General features: G+C 51.7%; 1 long non-coding RNA gene across 2 annotated transcripts; it reads left to right on the top strand.

Moving 5' to 3' along the window:
* The first annotated feature begins 1,485 nt into the window (after positions 1 to 1,485).
* Positions 1,486 to 15,631, top strand: LOC101907588 (uncharacterized). 2 transcript variants are annotated; one of them, XR_009497049.1, is made up of 4 exons: positions 1,486 to 3,250; positions 3,820 to 3,899; positions 9,910 to 12,657; positions 13,609 to 15,631. It is a non-coding gene; the product is annotated as an uncharacterized lncRNA (long non-coding RNA). The 2 variants fall into 2 exon arrangements; XR_009497048.1 differs by having other exon boundaries at positions 9,910 to 15,631.
* The last annotated feature ends 7,925 nt before the right edge of the window (positions 15,632 to 23,556 follow it).

A 23,556-nucleotide genomic window follows, 5' to 3' on the forward strand; every position in this document is an offset into this window, starting at 1 on the left:
TATTATTATTAATCGTTATTGGAGTACGGTTTGCTTTACAATGTTGTGCTGGTTTCTTCTGTGTAGCAAAGTAATACTCTCTGGAGGTTGTGAATCTTATGTCTTAGTCCATTTGAATCCAGCTCAAAGCAAGGCAATGGCACCCCACTCCAGTACCCTTGCCTGGAAAATCCCATGGATGGAGCAGCCTGGTGGGCTGCAGTCCATGGGGTCGCTAAGAGTCGGGCACGACTGAGTGACTTCCCTTTCACTTTTCACTTTCATGCACTGGAGAAGGAAATGGCAACCCACTCCAGTGTTCTTGCCTGGAGAATCCCAGGGACGGGGGAGCCTGGTTGGCTGCCGTCTATGGGGTCGCACAGGGTCGGACACGACTAAAGCGACTTAGCAAATCTTCCTGTTACCATTGCGATCAAGCCCCGAGTCCTCCCTGAGGCCTGCGAGGCTCTGCACGCTCTGGCCCCTGCTGCCCTCCATCTCCGCCTTGCTCTGTCCTTCCCACACCGCCCCTACCGGCACCCGTGTCCCCGTTCCCCAGGGCACCATACAGGGCAGACAGTCTCAGCCCCCCAACACCCCACCATACGTCACACCAGCAGAGCCGTTGTTTCTCTTCTGTGAACAAGGCCGCCTGGCAAATGGAGCACATTTGCACAAACAACCTCAGTGTCAGCAGTGGGCCTTGGTCACTGCGGGACAGTCTCCAAGGTTCAGCCGGCCAGCTGCCCAGGGCCTTGTCCCAAGACAGAACTTGAGTCCGAGCCTCAAAAGAGCTGTCTGGGTGGGAGGGGGCGGTGTCCTGGGGGCCCTCGGTCTGACCTTCCTGTCCTGCAAGAAGGGAGGAAAGAAAGTCGTGGGGAGCCCGGGAAAGCAGTGCTCACTGAGGAGACCCCGTCATCCTCTGGGCTCAGACCTGGCCCCAGCTCCTCCAGAAAGCTCCACTGGCCGCCTTCCTCGCTTCCGGGGACCCCTGCTCTCACCCTCATCATATCATAGCAGCTCATATCACGTTCTGCTGAACGTCTCCACTGGACCGTTTCCTCCACTGGACTGTGCTCCGGGTGGTTGAGGCCGAGTCTTGTGTACCTTGGCGTCCCCAGGGCTCAGGTCTGGCAAGTGGGAGGCATCAGCGAACACGTGCTGAACAGGAAAGTGATCGTGGAACGAGCACTTCCCACCTGGGCTCATATTTGCTTCTGTCTCTATCACCAGGACGTGTGCCCAAGACCTCGGCTCCTGTATCTTTGTTCTCCAGCATCTGTTGCTGCTCGACACAGAGGAGGAGGTATGGAACACATGTGGAAAAAATGAATGAATGCGCCCTTCCTATAGCATCCCTCATATCTGTCTCTCCCGTCATACTATGAGGTCAAGCACCAACCCTGTTTGTTTCTAGCGTCTCTGAGTCTGGCGTAGCGCTCAGCACAAAGGCGATAGTCGGTATGTTTTTACTGAGTAGATGGATGATGGACAGATGGATGATGCTTGAATGTATGGATCAGCGAAGAAGTGAATGGAAGGCAGGATCAGTTCAGTTCAGTTCAGTCTCTCAGTCGTGTCCGACTCCTTGCGACCCCATGAATCACAGCACGCCGGGCCTCCCTGTCCATCACCAACTCCCGGAGTTCACTCAAACTCACGTCCATTGAGTCGGTGATGCCATCCAGCCATCTCATCCTCTGTTGTCCCCTTCTCCTCCTGCCCCCAATCCCTCCCAGCATCAGAGTCTTTTCCAATGAGTCAACTCTTCGCATCAGGTGGCCAAAGTACTGGAGTTTCAGCTTGAGCATCAGTCCTTCCAAAGAAATCCCAGGGCTGATCTCCTTCACAATGGACTGGTTGGCTCTCCTTGCAGTCCAAGGGAGCCTCAAGAGTCTTCTCCAACACCACAGTTCAAAAGCATCAATTCTTCGGTGCTCAGCTTTCTTCACAGTCCAACTCTCACATCCATACATGACCACAGGAAAAACCATAGCCTTGACTAGACGAACCTTTGTTGGCAAAGTAATGTCTCTGCTTTTGAATATGCTATCTAGGTTGGTCATAACTTTCCTTCCAAGGAGTAAGTGTCTTTTAATTTCATGGCTGCAGTAACCATCTGCAGTGATTTTGGAGCCCCCAAAAATAAAGTCTGACACTGTTTCCACTGTTGGGGAAGGCTGGGTAGAGTTGAGTAAACTGGGTAGGTGGGTAGAAGTGTGGGTGAATGGATTGGTGGGTACCAGGGTGGATGGATGGATGGAGAACGACTGGATTCATGGATCAGTGGAGGAATAACGGAATGTTGGAGAGAGTGAATAGGACAGTTGGCTGGATGTGTGAGTGGGTGGATTGTTGGCAGATAGATAGATGGATAGATGGAAAGCGGGACAGAAAAGTGCTACAGTCCAGGTTGGGGATGGGGGGGAATAATGCTTTACACTGCCCCCATCTCAAAGCCACCAGTTTAGAATTAAATGAGGTCAAAGAATGAGTCAGCTAGAGTTTTCACATGAGGGATATTTAGCAGGAAAAAAAAATAATGTGAGAAGGAAGAGCCTCTGAGCCTCTGAGATTCTCAAGCAAAATCCTGTAAGTTGGTTATGCTTTCTTGCAGTGCTGGCGTGTTACTTACTGAGCGCTTACCATATGTCGTGCCTCTGGGTTTCATCTGGAAGTGGGAAGAAGTCTGACATGCCGACCCTGACTCAGAGTGTGGTCAGGGTCAGACACGACGGTGCTACGTCATCAGTGGGTCTCCTTGGTGGAAGCTGGGTGCACTCCGAAGAGCAAAGGTTTTGGAGATACACAGTGGGTTTGTGTCCCGATCCTTCTCTGTGTGGCCTCAAGCAAATTGCTTGACCCCTCTCTCCAAACCTAGACTCCAAACCCAGATTTGCTCATCCTACCTGGTAGGATTGTTGCCAGCCCATGCTTATGAAATGCAAGGCCCAGGCCTGGATGTGACTGACAGATACCGAGGTGGGCCTCAGCTTGTAAGGCTGGCAGAGCCTCTTAATTTTCCATCCCTGCCTTTCAATGCGACGCAAGCTTCCTGCAGTGAGGGCCACAAACCAGGGAAGAGCTGGAGTCGGCGAATCCAGCGCATCTGGATTCAGGTTCGGCCTCGTCCACGCCCCCGCTGCTCGGTTTCAGACAAGCCCCTGGGCCTGTCTGAACTCCAAGTCCCACCTCTACCTCCAAGGCCCCCTTGCTGTTTCTCAAACACAGCTGTTACGCCTGCACCCAAGCTGCGAGAGAGGCTGCGAAAGTGAGTTTTCTTGTGTCTGCCGTGGGGAGGCGTGGGCTCCCCAGGTTGACGCTCTGCACACAAATCTGCCCTGAGACACGGTGCAGGGGGAAGGGGGTCTGGAAAGGCAGACGGAAGACATGGGTGTCTCACCCCATCCGGAAGAGGAGTTCCGTCCCATGCTGTTTACATGGGACTCTATGCAACATATTTATTCATTTATTTTCCACTCTGTTCTCTCAACGCTGCTATTGTCAGTTTCATGAGGGGAACTTCTGTGTCCTCAGGGACTGAAGCCCAGCCAGGCGCACAGTTTGTGTCAAATAAATGTGTTGGATAAATGAGTGGATAGATGACTGGATGGATGGATAGATGATTGGATGGATAATGCATGAATTGGTAGGTAACTAGCCAGGCACAACAGAATTAATTAAAAGCTTAAACACACACACACACACACACACACACACACACACACACTCACACACACACTCACACACACACACACTCACACATGCCTACATGGGGCATTTCGCTGAATCCTCGTGGTCAACCTCCGAGCGGGCAGCTAACACTACCCTTTTTTTCAGAGCACAAACCTGAGGCTCAGAGAGGTGAAGTCACTGACCTCAGGTCACATAGCCAGAAAGTGAAGGAGCCAAGAATCCAGGTAAGATCAGCTCGATTCCAAAACCCAAGCCTGACCTGATCGGGTCACTGGGGCCACACAGGACCCGGGGGTTTTCAGTCCCCAGGTGGTTCTGACGTGCAGTCGGGACAAGGACCCAGGGGCCATACCAGCCAGGTCTGGGGGCAGCGAGCCGCCTTTGGGGCCGGCTGCCGTCTCCTGTTCTGCCTCGCAGCCTGTTTCCCCTTCTCTGACATGGAGGCGTGGAGGCGATGGCAGCGCCTGCCTCAGGGGGTTTTGGGTGGAGGCAAGGAGCGGAGCAGAGCCACAGGGTAGGAAGCTCAGGGCAGAAACCGCCCTGCACAGGAAAAACCATAGCCACAGGTTTCCTCACTGCGTGGGGGGCTGTCGGCCGTCCTGTCCCTTCTCTCTGCTCCCCTGGGCACAGACACATTCCAAACCCATAGTGTAGAGCCCAAGATAAGAGGAAGGAGACGTCTTGGGGGCATTCAGGAGGCTCGGAAAGGGCAGAGCAGGGCTGCTGTAGCGACTCTACACTCAGAACACATGTCCACTGGCGTGTGACCCCGCTGACCACAACTGCGCGGTTCATGACGGCAAAAGCCAGGAAACAAGCCCCACGGTGGTAACAGCTGGGGTGTGCTGAGAGCAACGCTTCTCAATTCAGAACCAATGACATCTGGGGCTGGATAGTCTCTCTAGGGGCTTCCCTGGTGGCTCAGATGGTAAAGAAGCTGCCTGTAATGCCTGAGACCCAGATTCAATCCTTGGATCGGGAAGATCCTTGGAGAAGGGACTGGCTACCCACTCCAGTATTCTTGCCTGGGAAATCCATGGACAGAGGGGCCAGGTGGACTGCCGTCCATGGGGTCGCAAAGAGTCGGACTCCACTGGGCGACTGAGCACAGCACACAGCACAGTCCCTGCGGAGGGAATCTGCTCTGTGCATTGCAGGATGCTAACAGCATCCCTGGCCTTCGTCCACTAGATGCCGGTAGCTTCTTCTCTGCTCCAGTGGTAAAGGTCTCCCGACACTGCCGCATGTCCCCTAGGAGGACAGAATTGCCCAAGAGCATCTGGTGGAGAGCCTGCTCCACGCCAAGGCCTGCAGGCTGCGCTCTGCGGGAGCTGCTTCCTCTGGGCCCTCATCACACCCAGAGGTGGAGGCTCTTCTTCCTTCATGCAGACACAGGGAGGCGGCTGGTTTATCCCTGGTCACGGAGCTGGCATTTCAGCACAGCTGTGACTTGAACCTGTGATAAGTCCCAGGGCCCTCTTTTTCTAGCCACTTTCTGTGGGTTCCTTGGCTTTCTCTCCATTTACAATCATGTTGTCTGTGACTCGAGATTGTTTCATTTCTTCTTTCCCTGTCTGGCCACCTTGACACATTCGAGGAAAAAACTTGCATGACATGAACTATAGCTCAAGTAGATTCTATAATCTGCACAGAGATTCTCTCAGGAACTTAGGTCTCCTCAATTACTGACATTTGGAAAATACAGAGAGAAAAGAAAACACGACATCTCTGATAGGACCCCCCATAAAGGCTAACTTTCCAACAGTTTTGTCCTCCGAGTGGCTTCCTCTGTTTAGAAATTTTGTTGTGCAGTTGCAATCACACTCTACACACAACTTCAAATCTTGCTTTTCCTAAACTGTACAATTTTTAAATGTTATCACAGAATCCTCTTGGATGTTATTTTAATTGTTGTTATTGTGGCAAAGACCCATGCTTCCCTCCAATTCTCTGATCTCTCCCTCTTCTTTAGTAATAAAGATCTCAAATTTTAGCTGGGCAAGTGACCACCCAGAAAAAAAACTACATTCCCCAGCCTTTTTTTTTTTTTTTTTTGGCTATACCATGTGGCATGTGGGATATTAGTCCCCCAATCAGGGATCAAACCTGTGCCTTCTGCATCAGAAGCTTGGAGTCTAAACCACTGGACCACCAGGCAAGTCTCTCCCCAGTCTCTCTTGCAGCTAAGTGTGTCCATGTGACAAGTTCATGGGGTAAAATGTCCAAGTCCTTATGGAGAGAGTGCCTGTGCTTTTTCCCAGCCTCCTCACTGGCTGGAATGCAGAGTTGTGGCCAGAACTGAGTGGCTATCTTGGGCCACGGTAGAAGTCTAGAAGAAAGAATCCCTGACGAATGTATGAAGCCACCCCACCAGCCCTGGACTAAATCTCCACACTTCTTTTGTGTAAGAGAGAAAAACAAGCTTTTCTTTCACCTGTTTTCTGGTTTTCTTTGGCCACTCAAGGATGTACATAACCCTGAGCGCCCCACTAACATTTAACCCTGAGCGTCCCACTAATATTTCACTGGAGCAATCAGTTCTTGGCTTCTTTTCAGGATCATTGCCTGATTAACTAAACCCGTTCCCTGGTCACAGGGTGTTTAGGTAGTTTCTGATTCCTCACGACTCTACATAATTCTACTGCAAACATCTTGGTGCATCTTTCACTATTTGTGATTATCTCCTCAGATTAGAATTCCAGAAGAGGGATTTAGGAGTCAAAGAACATGAATAATCTTGTTCTTGTTGTTTAGTTGCTAAGTCATGTCTAACGCCGTGACCCTATGGACTGCAGCACACCAGACTGCTGTGTCTTCCACCATCTCCCGGAGTTTGCTCAAATTCATGTCCACTGAGTTGTGATGCTATCCAACTGTCTCATCTTCTGCTGCCCCCTTCTCCTCCTGCCTTCTATCTTTCCCAGCATCAGGGTCTTTTCCAATGAGTTGGCTCTTTACATCAGGTGGCCAAAGTATTGGAGCTTCAGCTTCAGCATCAGTCCTTCCAATGAACATTCTTAATACCTGTTAGTACTTGTCATCCCGGGGTGGGCACAGAGTTAGGACTGAGGGCTATTCAGCCAGAAACGAGGCCCAGGTCTTCTGGCAGGGCTGTCCAGAAGGGAGCCTGCTTGCTCTCCTGGGACCCCTCCCAATGCATCCTTGAGGGCCAGGTCCATTCTCCTCCACACCTCTTGTCCTGCCCTTCTCTGATTACACATCTCTAGCAGGCGTGTCTGACTGGTAGAGCCCCAAGTCCCAGGCCTGCACCAAGCCAAGCGAGGCTGGGAATGTGCATCTTCCGGCATCTCTGTCGGGGAGCTGTGGCCACTAGGGTAGGAACGTCCCTGACGTGGAGGATGCAACGTGCAGGGCAGCCAGAAAGTAGGGCAGAGCTTAGTTCCACAAGCAAAGACCCAGCTGGGCCTGTGGGAGGAATGCAGAGAGGTTTCTGGCAACACTTTTTCATTTCTTCTCCACTTATGATGCAGGAACAGCAGGCAATAAAGGGAACAAGGATATCATTCCTGGTTGTGTCAGCCTCGCAGTTAACTCAGCTCTGCAAAAGCTGAGTGAGAGCCGGCAATCCGCATCTGTCAGGTCACAGGCCCCTTTCTCTTTCCACCACCCGAGGCCAGCAAGTCAACCTGGATGTCCTCCTCCAGCTGTGGTTGTGTCTCTCTGACCACTGACCACACCCCTTAAGGGCAGGGCCTGTTTGCCTTATCCACTGTAGTCTTCCCAGCACCCAGGCAGGCTCTGGCACACAGAGATTTATCTGGCACAACAGATAAATCTTGAATGAATGAATAATGACAGTCAGTTCTCAGCCTTGGAAGGAAGCTTGGAATCTTGGAATTAGCATTTCTTGATTCAACCAATATTGAACACCTACAATGCTCCATAAAGAAGGTTGAACACTGAAAAATTGATACTTTCTAACTGGTGGTGCTGGAGAAGATTCTTCAGAGTCCCTTGGACTGCAAGGAGATCAAACCAGTCAATTCCAAAGGAAATCAACCCTGAATAAGTCATTAGAAGGACCGATGCTAAAGCTGAAGCTCCAAAACTTTGGCCACCTGATGCAAAGAGCTGACTCATTGGAAAAGACCCTGATGGTGGGAAAGACTGAGGGCAGGAGGAGAAGGAGGGACAGAGGATGAGATGGCTAGATTGTATTACTGACTCAATGGACATGAATTTGTGCAAACTCAGGGAGACAGTGAAGGACAGGGGAGCCTGGCAAGCTGCAGTCCCTGGGTTCACAGAGTCAGACACGACTGAGCGACTGAGCAACAACAATACTCCAGGCTCTGTTTTAGGTGCTGGGGCTACTGTAGGAAAGATAACAAGCGTAGTCGGTGGGCATGGACACTAAATATGAATGTGATCCAAAATATGAGTGTAACGAAACATAATGTGACATGATATTCATTGTTCAGTCCTTTACGACCCCATGGACTGTAGCCTGCCAGGCTCCTCTGTCCGTGGGATTTTCCAGGCAAGAATACTGCAGTGGGTTGCCATTTCCTTCTCCAGGGGATCTTTCCCACCCGGAGATCAAACCCAGTTCTCCTACATTGCAGGCGGATTCTTTACTATTGAGCCACCAGGTAAAACTTAAGAAAGGAAGCTTTAGGAAGAAAGATAACACTGGATAAGTAACTTAGAGAGGCTAATTAAAAAAAAAAAAAGGTTGTGAAGTCCTGTCTTAGAAGGACATTTGAGCAGAGATCTGAAGTAAGCAAGCCAGGAGAAGCGTATTCCTGGCAGAGGAAACAGCCGGTGCAAGGGCCCTGGGGTAGGAACGGGCTTGACATGTGCTGTATGCACGGAGGCAGCCAGGAAGGGAAGGGTTATACCCAGTTTCCCAACTTCAGCACATGTACGGAACACTTCACTGGCAACTGGCGGAAACAGTGGGATGGGAGTGGGATGAGTTTTTCACTCTTAAGCTTCTCTGGAAAAACATGTCAGGGAGAGACAATAAATCTTGATTTGTCCCAAAAAACAATGGGCCCGTGAAACCCATGAAGTGTCAGGCTGAAAGTAAACTGCCGAAGGGCTGGGGCACGGGTGGCTCATATGGAATTCGTTAAGGGATCTGTGTTTGAAAAAGAATTTCCCAGTTCGGGGCAGAAGTCTCTGGTCAGCATCAAAAAGCTGTTTATTGTGGTGCCTCCGTGCAGACATGAAAAATGGAGATTTGCTGCCTAGCTAGAGACGTGGAAAGATGTACCCGATATGCTAAGTGGGAAGAAATAGGTCACAGGGTAGGATAATACATTATGTAACCCCTTAGAGAAGTCACCCATTCCTTCCTTCATTCGGAAAATATTCAGTGCAGGCCTACTGTGCGCTGGCACCCTGCTGGCTGTGGGGGCCGCAGACGTGACCCTCCCTGCCTCCTGGAACTTTCTGCACAGTGGAGAAGGCAGATAATGATCAGAATATCTAATCATCAAATACAAATATATCGTCACAAGCTTTGATCAGAGCTAAAGAAAAAAAGATACCTGGGAAGGCAAGAATGTGCAGAGACGTCAGGTGGTGGAAAAAGCCTAAAAGGATGTACTCCAAACTGTGGAAGGGGAAGTAAGGTTTCAGGAGATTCCACTTTTCTTATCTTCCCCTTTCTTCTCTTTGTGCGTTCTGATTTTTTTAAGCAGTGTCATACTTTATAATTAAGTGAGTTGAAAAACACAAACAAAACCAAAATGAATAGAGGAATTGGAAGTCATGTGTCCAAAGATGATTTAACCCCAGGAAAGGAAGGAAGGACATGTGAGAATCTGCTAACTGTGCTGGCTTCCAGGAAGCGGAGCCAGAGGCTGGGGTGGGAGAGACAACCTCATAGCTCACTGGAGGCCCCTTAAACTGATTGAGTATGCACGGATGAAAAAACAAACAACAATAATAAAAATAAGCAAAGATATTTTCAAATGAAACTTCAAATCAGGTTTTATTTTTGTGACAAATGAAAAAGCAGGCCAGAGAAGGAACTTAGGACAAATAAATTAACTAAGCCAAATTTCCACAAAAAATCTGTGTGTTGTTTCTCTCTGGAGGGGGGCCTTCTTGTTTTCATCTCCGTACTTCTCCGTATCTCCTATATTTAAAATTAGAAGAATAAAAAAGACAAGAAAACAGACCTCTGTGCTTTGAAAGGCATTGTTTTGCCTGCTTTTCACAGTAACTCTCTAATGTGTCTTGTTCATTGTTCCCATTTGACAGATGCGGAAACTGAGGCTCAGCTGATGAAGCCCCTGGCCAGAAGTCACACAGCTGGATTGAACCCAGGTTGGTCTAACCCCCCAAAGTCTGTTTTAAACCAGGATGCTCAGGTGCCCTTCAAGATGTCCTTCACGGAAATTGGCATTGCTTTTGAAAATCAGAGGGGGAGAAAACCAAACAAACCAAACAAGAAATATGACATTTTTTAAACCACTTCTTCAGGCTCTGATGGGGCCTGAGACCAACTGCGCTTGGGCAGGATTTCCCGGCAGGGGCACTGTTTGTACTTTGGGTGGGGTGTTCCTTCATGGTGCCTGGCCATCCCCCCGCCCACTCCATGCAGGTCCCTGCCCTCTGAAGACCAGCTGTGTCCCCCAATCCTGCGTCATCCAGACCCCCATCCCTCTCCGAGGCTTCCCCTGTTGAAGGCTGCTGGGGGGCGCCCTGTGGTGACACCCCGTTCCCGCAGTGAGCTGAGCGCTTCCCAGGCTGTAAGCCCCCTGTTAGAGTTGACCCTCCCTGCAGATGAGGGGAGAGATGAGGCTCAGAGAGGCTGGGTGACTCGCCCGAGGTCACACAGTAAGCACTGAGCCCTGGGTCTTGTCCCAGGCTGCAGCATCTCCCCTTGGGGACCAGGCAGGCCCAGGAGCTGTCTCTTACAGCCCGGGGGCTAGGCTGAAGGGGAGAAAGAGGCGCGTGAACTGCAGTCCCCGGCCCCGGACCAGGTGGCTGCCAAGCACCACCGTTCACTCTGGCCAGCGGAGGCCAGGCGGGGAGACTCGGAGCCCCAGGCTGAAGGGCCGGGCGGGCGCTGGGGACGGGAAAGCGCGGCTCCCTCTGCCTGCCCGGCAGCGGCCGTGGCCGCCCGCCAGGCCCCGCCTGACGTCAGGCTCTGACCAGGGACATAATGTGCTGGCGTGGGGACAAGGGCTGGCTGCAGGGAGACGGGCCGGAGGCGGGGCGGTCAGGGGAGACAGGCAAGGGGGGAGCGAACAGGAAAGGGAGAAACAGACAGAGTTCAAGACGCAGAGACTCGGAGGCGGAGAAGAGGAACACAGAACCAGAAGGAAGGGACCCCGAGGGCGGGGGAGGAAGACCCAGGACATGAAAGGGGAAATTGAGGTGGAAATTGAGAGACCCAGAGATGCAGAAAAACAGCAATAGAAAGTGGTTTAGAGAAAGCTGCGGGCCAGGTGAGGGGGACAGACAGACAGACAGCAGAGATCAGAGGGGTGTGAGGTTTAAGTGCAAGCTTGGGAGACCCCAGACCTGGGCGGGACGTGGCTCTGCCCTGGGGGCTGGTGACTCAGCACTCCCGGCCTCTGATTCCTGACCTGGGGGCTGGGGCCCGAAGTCACAGGCCTTATTCATTTGGGGAGGGAGCAGGGTCCCCCCTCCACAATAGGGATGGTGGGAGTCCAGCTGCAGGGAACCTTCTGGCAGCACTCGGCAGGTGATGAGAGCTAGAGACACTGGAGGTGACAACTAGAGGGGGTGGGCAAGGCAAGAGAGAAAGAGGGTGCAAGCAGGGGAGAGGGGAGAGCTGACCCCACGGAAAAGAGCCCCTGCTCCAGAGTGCCCCTGGCCCCACTGCCGCCAGGCTTCCCCCCGCCCACCCCCGGCGCTACACGAACACAAGGCCACTGTCACAGACCTTGGCCCGGCCTTGCCTGCCTCAGGGCCCAGCCCCCTGTTTATGGGCTTGAGAAGGCCATGATCCCAGGGCCGTCACGTCACCAAAGCCGAACAAGGCCAGGGCCCGCTCGCTGCCGGCCTTCCAGCCCTGTCATCCCTTATCCAGCTTAATTATTAAACGCCCCAGCAGGGCCGAGGGTCTGAGCCAGCTGCCCTCCCAGGGGTGGGCAGGGGTAACTGCATGTCCCCATTTATGCAGGGGCACACTCAGTCTCGAGACCCCAGGCTGTACTTGCAAAGTGCCCTTTCTCTCGCCCCCACTGCTCCCAGGAGCCGCCATCACCTTCATCTTCATCCTCAGAGTTAGTAAGCTAAAGCAGCTACCGGGTATGGGGCACGGTCCCTAGGCCCCCTGACAGTCCCAAAGAGTGAGCGATATTATTGTTCCATTTTCCAGATGAAGAAACTGAGGCTCAGGAAGCTACAGTCACTCTCTCAGGGCCACCTGGTAACTTGTTAAGTGGCAGAGCCATGTGTCCAGCCCGGCCACCCTATTGAGCAGATAGCAGCCCCCATTTCCTGAGCAGCTGCTGAGTGCCAGGCTACTTGAGCCAGATGCCTTACCTACATCGTCTCTTTCAACTGAGGTGGCAGTTCTTAGCCCAGCACGATTTTTTTCCCCTCAGGAGGCTTTAGGCTACATCAGGGGTCATTTGGCATTCTCACAACTGGGGACATGCTCCTAGCATCTCAGGGATGGAGGTCAGTGAGGCCTTTCAGCATCCCACCCCGCAAAGGGCAGCCCCCACAGCAGAGAACATGAGTTAATAAGAGTTGCTCAGTTGTGTCCAACTCTTCACGAACCCATGGACTGTAGCCCTCCAGGCTCCTCTGTCCATGGAATTCTGCAGGCCAGAATACTGGAGTGGGTTGCCATGCCCTCCTCCAGGGGATCTTCCCGATCCAGGGATGGAACCTGTGTCTCCCACATTGCAGGCAGATTCTTTACTGATTGAGCCACCAGGGAAGATCCAGCCCCCAAGGTCAGTAGCATGGAGGCTGAGAACCCTGCTGTAAGTGGAACAGGTGAGAACCCTGCTGTAAGTGGAACAGGTGAGAACTCTGCAGTAACCCTGTTACAATCTCCAGTCGCAGACGTGGAATCCAAGGCACAGACAGAGAGCCCCACTGCCGGGGCTTCCACCCCATGACCCTGCTCTTCCCTCACGAGACCCAAGGCCACTTCTGATGGCGTCTGCCCTTAGGAGACCTCAACTAACCTCTATTTCAGGCCCTTTGAAGCCCTTGCGTGCCTAATATAAACAAGGCCTCACTGTTTTTTCACATGTGAAGACGGGGTTTTAATCACTGACTGAAGAAAGAGATCAAGCCAAAAAGTCACCAGGACAGTCAGAATGTCTTTAAATGTGTTTGTATTTTATTCACAACAGCAGAGGGGGCTGTAGGGAACTGGCCTCACAGGGATTCATGGAGCAAAGGTTTCCTGAGCACTGCTAGGTGCCAGGCCCTGTCTCTGGTGCAGGAGATACAGCAGAGAACCAGACAGACCGGCCCTACTGGGTCTTTAAGAGATAGCAGTCTTGTGGGGATGGTGGATAATCAACAGGAAAACAAACAGTAAAGACAGCTTCAGACTGTGTTCAGACTGTGGGGAGGGGGAAGGGCTGTCACAGGGAGGGCAGAGTCCAAGGGGGCCTTTCTGAGGAAGTGGGACCTGAAGGATACCAAGCAATAGCCTTGGGAAGAGGCAGGGCGGAAGGCTCCAGGCCGAGGGAACAGCATGTGCAAAGGCCCCGAGGCAGGCGTACGTGTGGAGTGTTGAGGCCCAGCAAGCAGGGCTGGAGAGGAGCTTAGAGAAGTAACCAGCACACAGCTGTGTAGGACTCTGTGGCCACTGTAAGGGCTTTGCATGCGCTCTGAGGGAGCTGGGGTTTATAGGGTGATTTTAAGCAGAAAAGGCGCAAGACTTAACTTAGGTTCTAACAAGATCCCTTTGGATGAATGATGCTCCCTTTCCCAAATATCCTCCTCTTAATCCCCCAGACCTTTGAACGTCACTTTGTATGGCATAAGGAATTATGCAGCTATGATTTAGCTAAAGATCTTGAGCTGGGAAGATGATCCTGGATGATCTGAGTGGGCCCAATGGAATCACGGGAGTCCTTATAAGATGGAGGCTGAAGGAGGTTTGACCACAGAAGAGGAGAAGGCAGAGAGAATGACAGAACCAGATTGAAAGGAGGCACATTGAAGAGGGAAGAAGGGGCCACAAGCCAAGGGATGCAAGTCACCACTGGAAGTTGGAGAAGACAAGGAAACAGCCTCTCCTCAGAGCCTCCGGCAGGAGCCAGCCCTGCCAGCATCTTGACTTCAGTCCAGAGACTGATTTCAGACTTCTGACCTCCAGAACTCTAAGTAAATAAATTTGTGCTCTTAAGCCACGAAATTTGTGATCATTTGCTACAGCAGCCGTGGGAAACTGATGCAGATGCCATGGGGAAGACAGAGGTGGGGAGAGTGGGGTGGGCAGTGACGTGGGGAGAGTGAAGTGGGAGCTGGGGGACCAAGGCTGGGGGCTACTGCAGTAGTCCAGGCAGGAGATGAGGGTGGGCAGAGAGAAGTGGATGGATTCAAGAGGACTTTAGGAAGCCAGACAGGCAGCCTTGCTGATGGGCTGGATGCAGCATGGCGGGGGGGTTGGGGGGGTGCGGCTGGGACCCAGTGTTTCTGGCTCACCCAGTCATCTCTGGGCTAGTGCCCAGGACACAGAGTTGGCCACCACACAGTTCCTGCTCTGGGGAAGAATTCAGCCGGGGGAGGCCCAGGAATAGCTACAGGGTGATGAGGGAGACCAGGCTCAGCTACCCTAGAACCTCACATCTCACACACTCAGGTCTCTGCCACATCTTCAGGGAGGCCTCCCTGACCACCTTGTCTTAGAGAACCCCTCCCTCCATCTCTTTCTCCCCCTGCTTTGGCTCGCCTCATGTGTCTTGTGGTCATGCTACATGTGCATCTGTTTCTTTGCTGTCTGACTCCCTTCCCTGCTCAATATCAGCTCCACAAGGAGGACTTGGTCTGACTTGTCTAGCACTGAATCTCAGCACCCAGCGTTGGCCCGCCTGAGAGGTGCTCAGCACATGTGTGTTGAATGAATGAATGAATCCACGTTTTCCGACAAGGACACGAAGAAAAGTCAGAACAAGGGAATGACTAGCTCAGGGTCACACAGTGGTTCAGTGTGGGACCAGGATTTGAACCCAAACTGATTCCAAAGTTTGCATTAAGTTGCCCACCTCCTTTTACTACCAATGATACAACCTGTGCTTGAGAAGTTTCCACACTGTGGGATGTAGTACTCCATCCTTCATGAACGCCAGACATTCTACTTTTTAAAGTATTTGTTCGGTTGGCTATGCCAGGCCTTACTTGTAGCGTGGGGGATGCTCAGCCTTTGTTGCAGCGTGCGGGACCTTTAGTTGTGGCTTGCAAACTCTTCCTTAGTTATGCATTTTGGACCTAGTTCCCTGGCCAGGGATGGAACACAGGCCCCCTGCGTTGGGAGCGTGGAGTCCTAGCCACTGGACACCAGGGCAGTCCCCAGAATTCTAAATGCGGCACCTGAGGAATTCTGCAGGGCACTCGTCATGCCCAGGGAGGTCACCTGTCATAAAACTGAAGCTCAGCGAGACTGGGCTCCTCCTGGACATGCACAGCTTGCCAGCAGTAGGGCCAGGATTTAATCCCCACTGCACCCCACACTCAGGGTCTTCTCTCTCAGTCCCAGCATGTTCTGGGCCCCTGAGAAATAAGGAAGGGCCTCCTAGCCTAATGGCCTAAAAGGCAGGGTACGTATAGACCACTCCGCCCACGGTCCTGGGGGAAGTCCAGCAACACCTCAAGCCGGGAGCTTCTGAGAAAGAGAGTCAGGGGTTAGGGCCTGGGGCCCTGGGGTCACACTTCAGCTCTGCCCCTTCCCTGCTGTGTGGCCTCAGGAAAGTGGCCTCCTTTCTCTGACCCAGGGCTCTTCCAATACTCCAGCTAAAATTCTAGACAAAGCCCTATAGAGCACATGTTAAAATAAAAAGACCCAGCCTATATTCTGACATTTTTCATTAGACTATACTGCCTTGGCCAAACACATGTACTCATAATAAAATATACAAAGCTTAATCTGAAAACATCAGCAATAACAAGGGGAGCTTATTTTCCTCTCCTACGCACAACGTCCAGATGTAGGCAGTTCGGGGTGGGTGTGAATATTCCACGGGGCCCTCAGTGTCCCACCCTCTGTCCCGTTCACCACTCTGCCACCCCCAGGGTGTGGTCTTCCTGTTCATGCCCCAACACGGAGGCCACAGCACCAGCCTTCTCCTCTGCCTTCCAGGTGGCAGGGTGGAGAAGGAAAGACAGTGAGTAGAGGGCAAACAATAGCTGAATCTCTAGGAAGGTTTCCAGAAACTGCTACACATACTCCCAATCACAGCCTGGGAGTCGGAGCTTGGTTGTATGGCTGCACCCAGCTACAGGGGAAGCGGGAGAAAACTGTCTTTATTCTGCACGGCCATGAGCTCTGATAAAAGTGGATCAAGTACTTGAAAATGAACGAAATTTTTTCAGATAATGATACATGCTGGGAAGGGAGCAAACAGGGTGGCCTGCGGGAAGCTGTGTGGGGAAGGCCTCCTGAGGTGACGCTGGTGTAGTCTAGTCGCTAAGTCATGTCCGACTCTTTTGCGACCCCGAGGCCTGTAGCCCACCAGGCTCCTCTGTCCAAGGGATTTCCCAGGCAAGAAGACTGGAGTGACACGGTTGAGGCCTAAATGAGAAGACGGACTGGGGCTGAGCATCCCGGGAACAGAAAGTGCTTGCTCGGAAGTAGGAACGGGCCTGGTTGCTGAAGAAACAGGAAGGAGGCCAGCGCGGCTGAGATGGGATGGGGCTGGGGGCCCGCTGGGGAGGAGGTGGGGTCACAGAGGTCAACGGGGCTAGATGCAGAGTGACACTGGGAGGCCCTGGCTGGAGTGTTGGGTTTTTTTTTTTTTATCAGTGCAGCAGGGTGATACAGGAGGGCTGAGGTTGAGGATGCATCTGACTTGCTGTGACATCCTTCTGAGAGGGCACAGACCCTCCTGAGCCTGGGTAACATACCAGATCCTTGGCAGAGCTTCATCTGTTCTTTCACTCACTCGCCCATTTATTCCTTCAATGAATGGGCTATAGTAACAGGACTGACCCCACCCTCAGGAGAAGGGCAGACAGACTGAGCAGACAAGCAGACACAGCTCACAGGTGGCTGTGGGCCCCCTGAGGAGATGGGTGGGGCTCCAGGAGGGCCCGCGATCACCTGGGAACCAGCAGGAGCTTTCCACAGGGGTGATTTTGAGCTGACGTTTGAACCAGAAGGAAGCGTGATCTTGGGGAGATCTGGAGAGGAGGGAGACCAGAGTCCAGGTTGGGGGAATAGCTTGTGCCCAGGCCTGGAGACTCAGGAAGAGAAGTGCCCATTCGAGAAACTCACCAGACTCTGGACTGGCAAGAGCAAGGAGGATGAGAGGGGAGGTGAGCAGAGGTCAGGTCTCAGAGAGCCCAGAGGAGGGGCTTGGGGTTTCTGGGTTCCAGGCAGGAGGCTGTGTTAAGAGCCTTGACCCCAAGTCCCAGGGATGGGCCCCGGGTCAGATCAAGATAGGCAGGGACCTTGCTCTCCTCCAAGGGTGTGCATGGGCTCCCTGATGACGGGGGTTGCTGCCTTCCTATGGCCCTGCCTGCTGGGGTGTTCTTCTCTTGCTCTCAGCCCTGAGAGTGCCCTCTGACTCAGCCCCCTCTAGGCAACCCCTCCCATCACCCCCAAGGCCCCCATCCCCGCCCCCATCCCTCCCTGAGACATCTCCACAGAATTGCCTGACCCTGGCACCCCTGCAAGAATGTCTATAATACATCTTCAATCAGACCTGCCCATTTCACAGAGGGAGGAACTGAGGTCCTATGAGAAAGAGACTCTTCCCCCATCTCACTTCCAGGTTGGAATAGCGTCACAGCCTGCTCCCCCATCTCCTGACACCTGGCCCTGAATCTTCACACAGTTTAATTTTTTAAAAAAAGAAGGAAGACGAGAGGAGGAGGAAGAGAAAGGGGAGAGAGGGAAAGAAGGGAGATGGAAGGGAGGAGAGAAGGAAGGGCATGAACAAGTCACATTCAAATCAAACTTCTAAGTGTGGGCCCTTACCAGGGAAGGGAAAGGAATTAGCACACCCTGACCACGTGCCAGGCACCTCACCTACATCCGCTCCATCAGTGGAATCCTCCCTGCCTCACAGTACGAGGAGTACAGTGACATCCTCTGAATGGTTTGGAAAACAGAGAGGCTAGGCAGCCTCCCCACCGTCACACAGCACTTATCTGGAAGAGAGGAGATTTGAAGACCATTCTGGCTGCAGTTCTAGCCCCACGAACTCGCCTATCGCCAGCCCAGGACCCTGCTCCCCTGCCTGCAGAAGCTGCAGCCTCATCTCCCCAAATGAAACAGCAGCAGTTTTCCCTGGCTGCCCACAAGCCTGCAGATATGTTTCCTTTGGCACATGCTGCATTTTAATAAAATTTGAGCCAGTGTTCACAAATAAAGAGATTTTACATAAAAACTCAGATTTCTACCTCCCTTCAAACATTGGAGGATTGGACTCAGCTAGGTCCACATTCTTCCTGGCAATAATCAACTGGGGATGGGCGCGTGAGAAAGGACCCCCCCGCCCCACACTCCCCACCTCTCCCTGCTGTCTCCTTGGCCTTGAGACCAAATGCCAGCAGCCATTTATCCCAGCACATACACTGTTGTTTTTCTGAGGGCAGGGACATTTTCTCTGTACCCTTCTTGAAAAGAAGAAAACAAATAATAACCCAAGAGGGATCAGGTTTCCAGAAAAATGGGAGAATGCATATTTCTTTGTGGAATTTTCTTCGTGTTTATTATGCAAACAGAGTGTGGCTAAGCTCCCACACCAGTGCTGAGGTTTCTGACCCAGTGACCCTAAGTAGGATTGTCAAATTTAGCATATAAAAATATAGAATGCCCAGTTAAATTTGACCTTCAGATCAACAACAGATTTTTTTTCTCTTTTGGTAAAAGTATAGCCCATGCAATAATTGGGACAGATGTAAACTAAGACATTTGCTTTCTTTATCTGAAATTCGAATTTAACTGGTCATCCTTTATTTTATCTGGCAACCCCATCTAGAGGGGTTGAGAGCGGGTCTCTAAGGGGCTTGCATTTGAATCCAGTTTCCTCCTCACTGGGTGATTTAAGACAAGTCAATTGAAGTTCTCTGGGCTTCAGATTTTTCATCCTAACAGGGATGATAATAGTGTGATGACTTGACAATGTATGTAAAGAGCTCAAGGCAGAGCCAGGCTCACTCTACACACGCAGGAATGTCAGCAGCTGGGATCCAAGCCATCTGCCTCCTGTGCACGCACCAGTCATCTCCCTTCTTTTCTATCTGAACCCCAATTCGTGCCAGTCACTTCTTGCCCAGGGGAAATTTGTGATTGGTCAGCTAATTGTGGCGTATCCATGCCAGTCTGCTAGTGATTGGTCCAAGGTGAGCATGTGACCTGGTTCTGACCAATGAGATCCAACAGGCAGTTTGCGGGAAGAGCGCTCCAGGGAGACTGTTCTTCCACTGAGGAGGGTTGGCAACGCTGCCACTGCCTTCTCTGCTTGCCGTGGATAGAGCCATGGGGCCCGGGAATGCTTGACCTCAGTCACCATCTTGTGCCAATTGGGTGGCAAGAGCCAGTGTGCTGAGGATGGCAAAGGGCAAGGTCAGAGGACTCCACGCTAAACTCTTTTTTAAGTAAATGACAGGTGTTCTTATGGCTGAAGTCACTGTTATTTGGCTCTAAAGAGAGGCAGCTAAGAGCGTGACCTCTGGAGTCATCTATCTGGCGTCACATCTCGGGTATGTCACTTACTAGCTCCGTGCCTGCGTTCCCTACGTGGAGGGAAGAGAAATCTCCTCGTGAGGTTGTAAAGAATAAATGAGTTAGTGTAGGAGAAGTGCCTATTAAAGTGCCTGGCAAGTTATGTTCAGCATATAACTGTTGGTCATTGTGATTCTTCGGTTATCAGCACCCAAGCATTTCTAATTGATAGACATTTTATTAAGTCCAAAATTCTCAAATGCTGTGAAACTCTGAGAGCTAATAATACATTACAGAATCTAAGCCGCCCCCCTCAATATAAGCAAACGTTGCATTCTTTTGAGTAAGCGTCAAAAGTCTCCCAAGAATTAGTACGTGTGTTTCTTCACCTCGTTCATCCTGCAAGGACCGAAGCAACCTGAATGGGCCGCTCTCCATCAGCTTCCAAGGAGGAAAAAAAAGAGGCGTCTACCACTCATAAAAATAAGTGATGGTCCTAGCCTCTGGGAGATGGGTAGAAACTCCAGGGCCAAAATATGGTGGACTGAGCATAATTATATTAGCTATGAACCCACCTGCCAATGCAGGAGACGTAAGGGATGCAGTTTGATTCCTGGGAGGGGATGGGGGAGAGGAGACCCCCTAGAGTAGGAAATGGCAACCTACTCCAGTATTCTTGCCTGGAAAATCCCATGGACAGAGGAGCCTGGCGGGCTACAGTCCATAGGCTTGCACAGAGTCAGACACGACTGAAGTGACTTAGCCCTTTCAGCAGTAAATGTCAGAATAATCCACTAACTGTGGCTTAAACAGGAAAGGCGTTTAATTTTTTCAGAGGACAAAAAGGCTGGAGATGGATAGTTTCAGGGTCAAGGCAGCGTCTCAACAGTATCACCCAGTATCCAGCCACTTTCAACCTTTCTACTTAGCCACCCTATGCATTGGCTTCTTCTCGTTAGCCTTGTCTCCTTGTGGTCACAAGATAGTTGCCACCACCCCTAGCATCACATCCTTAACAGAGTTCAAGACAGGAGAAAGTGCTGAGGAGAGAGGGGAACCTCCTTTTTCCTTGAGCTCTTTTAACCTGGGAAAATAATCTTTCCCACAGTCTCCTTGAAGGGACTCCCCTCACATTGAATTGGCCAGAACTGGACATACATCTGTTCTACACTGCAAGAAGGCTGGGAAAGTAAGTTGAAATCAAGAAGAATGGGATAATATGACTAAGTTAGCCCCATATTAATCCCTCCCCTGGGGCTGAACTTATCGCCTCTTACTCCTTAACAAAATCGAGGTTCTGCTTTTGAAGACAAGAGAGCCTGGCTGTTGGACAGACAACAACGGTGTCACCAACGTGTAAGCCTCAGCTTCTTCCAGAAATCTCACTGACACAGTGGTAAAGGGATTAAGACAGGAAAGGGGGCAGATGCTCAGGACAGAGAACAGGCAAGGAGAAGGTGGAGGAGGGGCGATGCCTCCCAGGGTTTGGAAACCAGAAGACAGTGCTTCGTCAGGGCTCCTCATCTGGGGTCCTAGCCCTGTCTCTGCCAGGAGCCAGCTGTGTGGCCTTGAAAAAGTCCCTTCCCTTCTCTCGGCCTCAGTGTCCTTACTGTGTAGGTAAATCTTTTTGGCTGAGAGCTTGCCTCAACATTTCTCCCACCTGCACATGCAGGAAGACAGGGGTCTTGGACCCTTTGCTCCACTAGATAAATGACTCTAACACCTTTGGGTTGTTTGAAAATTGCACCTGGATGACCTAAAGGGTGTGGATTTCAGGGGCCAAAGGAAACTCTTCAGCCCTAGCGGTGTAGGAAAACTTTCAGTGCCCTGCACTAAAGGAGACCTTTAGAGCCGATAAATGGCAATGGAGGACCCTCCAAGGATACAGGAGGGAAGAAGGCTGGCCTTGAGCAGTCACGCTTTAGATCCATGTCTTTTCTTAATTTCCTTATTCTCTGGGTGATCTTGGATGAATATTTAACCACTCCGTGCCTTAATTTCCCCATCTATGAAATAGTTGAGGCTGCCAGTTGTCCTAAAGTGGAGCACCGAAGAATTGATGCTTTTGAACTGTGGTGTTGGAGAAGACTCTTGAGAGTCCCTTGGACTGCAAGGAGATCCAACCAGTCCATCCTAAAGGAAATCAGTCCTGAATATTCATTGGAAGGACTGATACTGAAGCTGAAACTCCAATACTTGGACCACCTGATGCGAAGAACTGACTCACTGGAAAAAACCCTGATGCTGGGAAAGATTGAAGGCGGGAGAAGGGGACGACAGAGGATGAGATGGTTGTATGGCATCACTGACTCAATGGACATGAGTTTGGGTAAACTGTGGGAGTTGGTGATGGACAGGGAGGCCTGGCATGCTGCAGTCCATGAGATCACAGTCAGACACGACTAAACAACTGAACTGAACTGAACTGATCCTTCCCCAGCTCCATGGGGGACTTGTAGCTGAGGATGGGGCTGTCCCCATAAAGACTACAATTCCCAGCCTTCCTAGCAGTTAGATGTGTCCATGTAACCAAGTTTTGACCAATGGGATATGGTGTTAAGCCATGGGGACAACTTCCAGGTTCCACCTCTCCATTTCCCTGCTGCAATATGAATGTGGGGTGGAGGCATGTTGTACATGAGGCCAGGACAACACCGTAAGGAGGGGAGGACAGGTTAGCAGCCTGGGCATGACAGTATGGGGCTGCCACATCCGCCCCAGCCTGATAAGTCGGTTGTGACTCAATGCATTGAGATACATAAGTCACTGAACACAGGGCTAGGAACAAAATAATCCCTCGTGTAAGTACGTGTGGGTCTAATGCAGTGGTTTTCAAACAGGGGCAATTTTGTATCCTTTTCGATCGTCATGACGGGGAATGGGCAACTGCTCCTGGTCCATCATGAGTGGCCAGGGATGCATCTAAACATCCTACAATGCTCAGGGCAGCCCCCACTGTAGAGAACTGAGTATCCATCCCCAAATGTCAGCAGTGCCATGGCTGAGGAAACCTGGTCTGATGGAATGATGCCCACTGCTTACCTAGTGCCCAGGGCATTGTAGGATGCTTGGATGCATCCGTGGCCTCCACTCACGATGGACCAGGAGGCCTCGGGGTTCCAGGTAACGGGCAGGATTCTTTGACTTGCTCGTCCAAAAGGCATCTGTCTGCCCCACTGCATCTTTATATCGCTCACCGTCTCTGTCTGCACAGGCCCACTCATGGGGCGAGGGGATCTGCATCAAGAGGAAACGATAACCTCATCACGTTTCTGCAGCTCACCCCTGCCGTCTCCCACCCCTCCTGTGGCAGCGAGGGACACGTTCAAACGGCTCTGCCTTCCTCCCTACCCGCCCCGCTGCCAGCCAGGCCAGTTTCCGGGTGGTGGGCGGAGGGCAGGGTGCCATCCCAGTGTGGTCCAGTTTTCCCAGGCAGGGTGAGAAGGGCAGGGTGTTTTTTTTTTTTTTTTTTTTTGCTCCTGGAATGTAGCGCCCAGACCACCAGGGCTGCCTGCCCAATAAGAGAGGGCTGAACACTGATAAAGCCTTGTGGACTGTTGAGGAAACTGCTTCCTAGAGAAAAATCCAAATTTCTCCTCTTCAGTTTCCCAGGATGTGGTGAGCCCCAGCCTGCTGGGATGGCAGGGCAGGCTTCCAGAACCTTCTATCCTGGCCACACAGAAACCAAGAGACTGGAGCAAAAAAGTTAACCTCCTGAGGAGCTCTGGGGATTTACTGAAAATTGTAGGGGAAGTGGAGCCCACACTACCATGTTCAGAGGCATTTCTTCCTTGTCTCTTCTGTTGGTCAGCTGTCAATGAGTTACTTAAATATAGGCCATGCCCACCCCCGCTCACCATCCAGTGGCTTCCAACCACCAGCACCTGTGTCTCTGTGCTGAGGGTTCTCTCCAGCCAGCAGAGCACGTTAAGCCCTTGCCGGGCCGGAAGTGCCCAAGAGTTCATGCCCTGGTGGCAGCCCTCAACCAGTGACATGGAGGTGATGGATAAAAACCCACTTCCTCCCTCCCAGGTAGGACTGCTTCTGCGAGATGTTCTCTGCTGATCCCAGTG

This window comes from Bos taurus, chromosome 13 (assembly GCF_002263795.3).
Source record: "Bos taurus isolate L1 Dominette 01449 registration number 42190680 breed Hereford chromosome 13, ARS-UCD2.0, whole genome shotgun sequence".
Taxonomy (NCBI): domain Eukaryota; kingdom Metazoa; phylum Chordata; class Mammalia; order Artiodactyla; family Bovidae; genus Bos; species Bos taurus.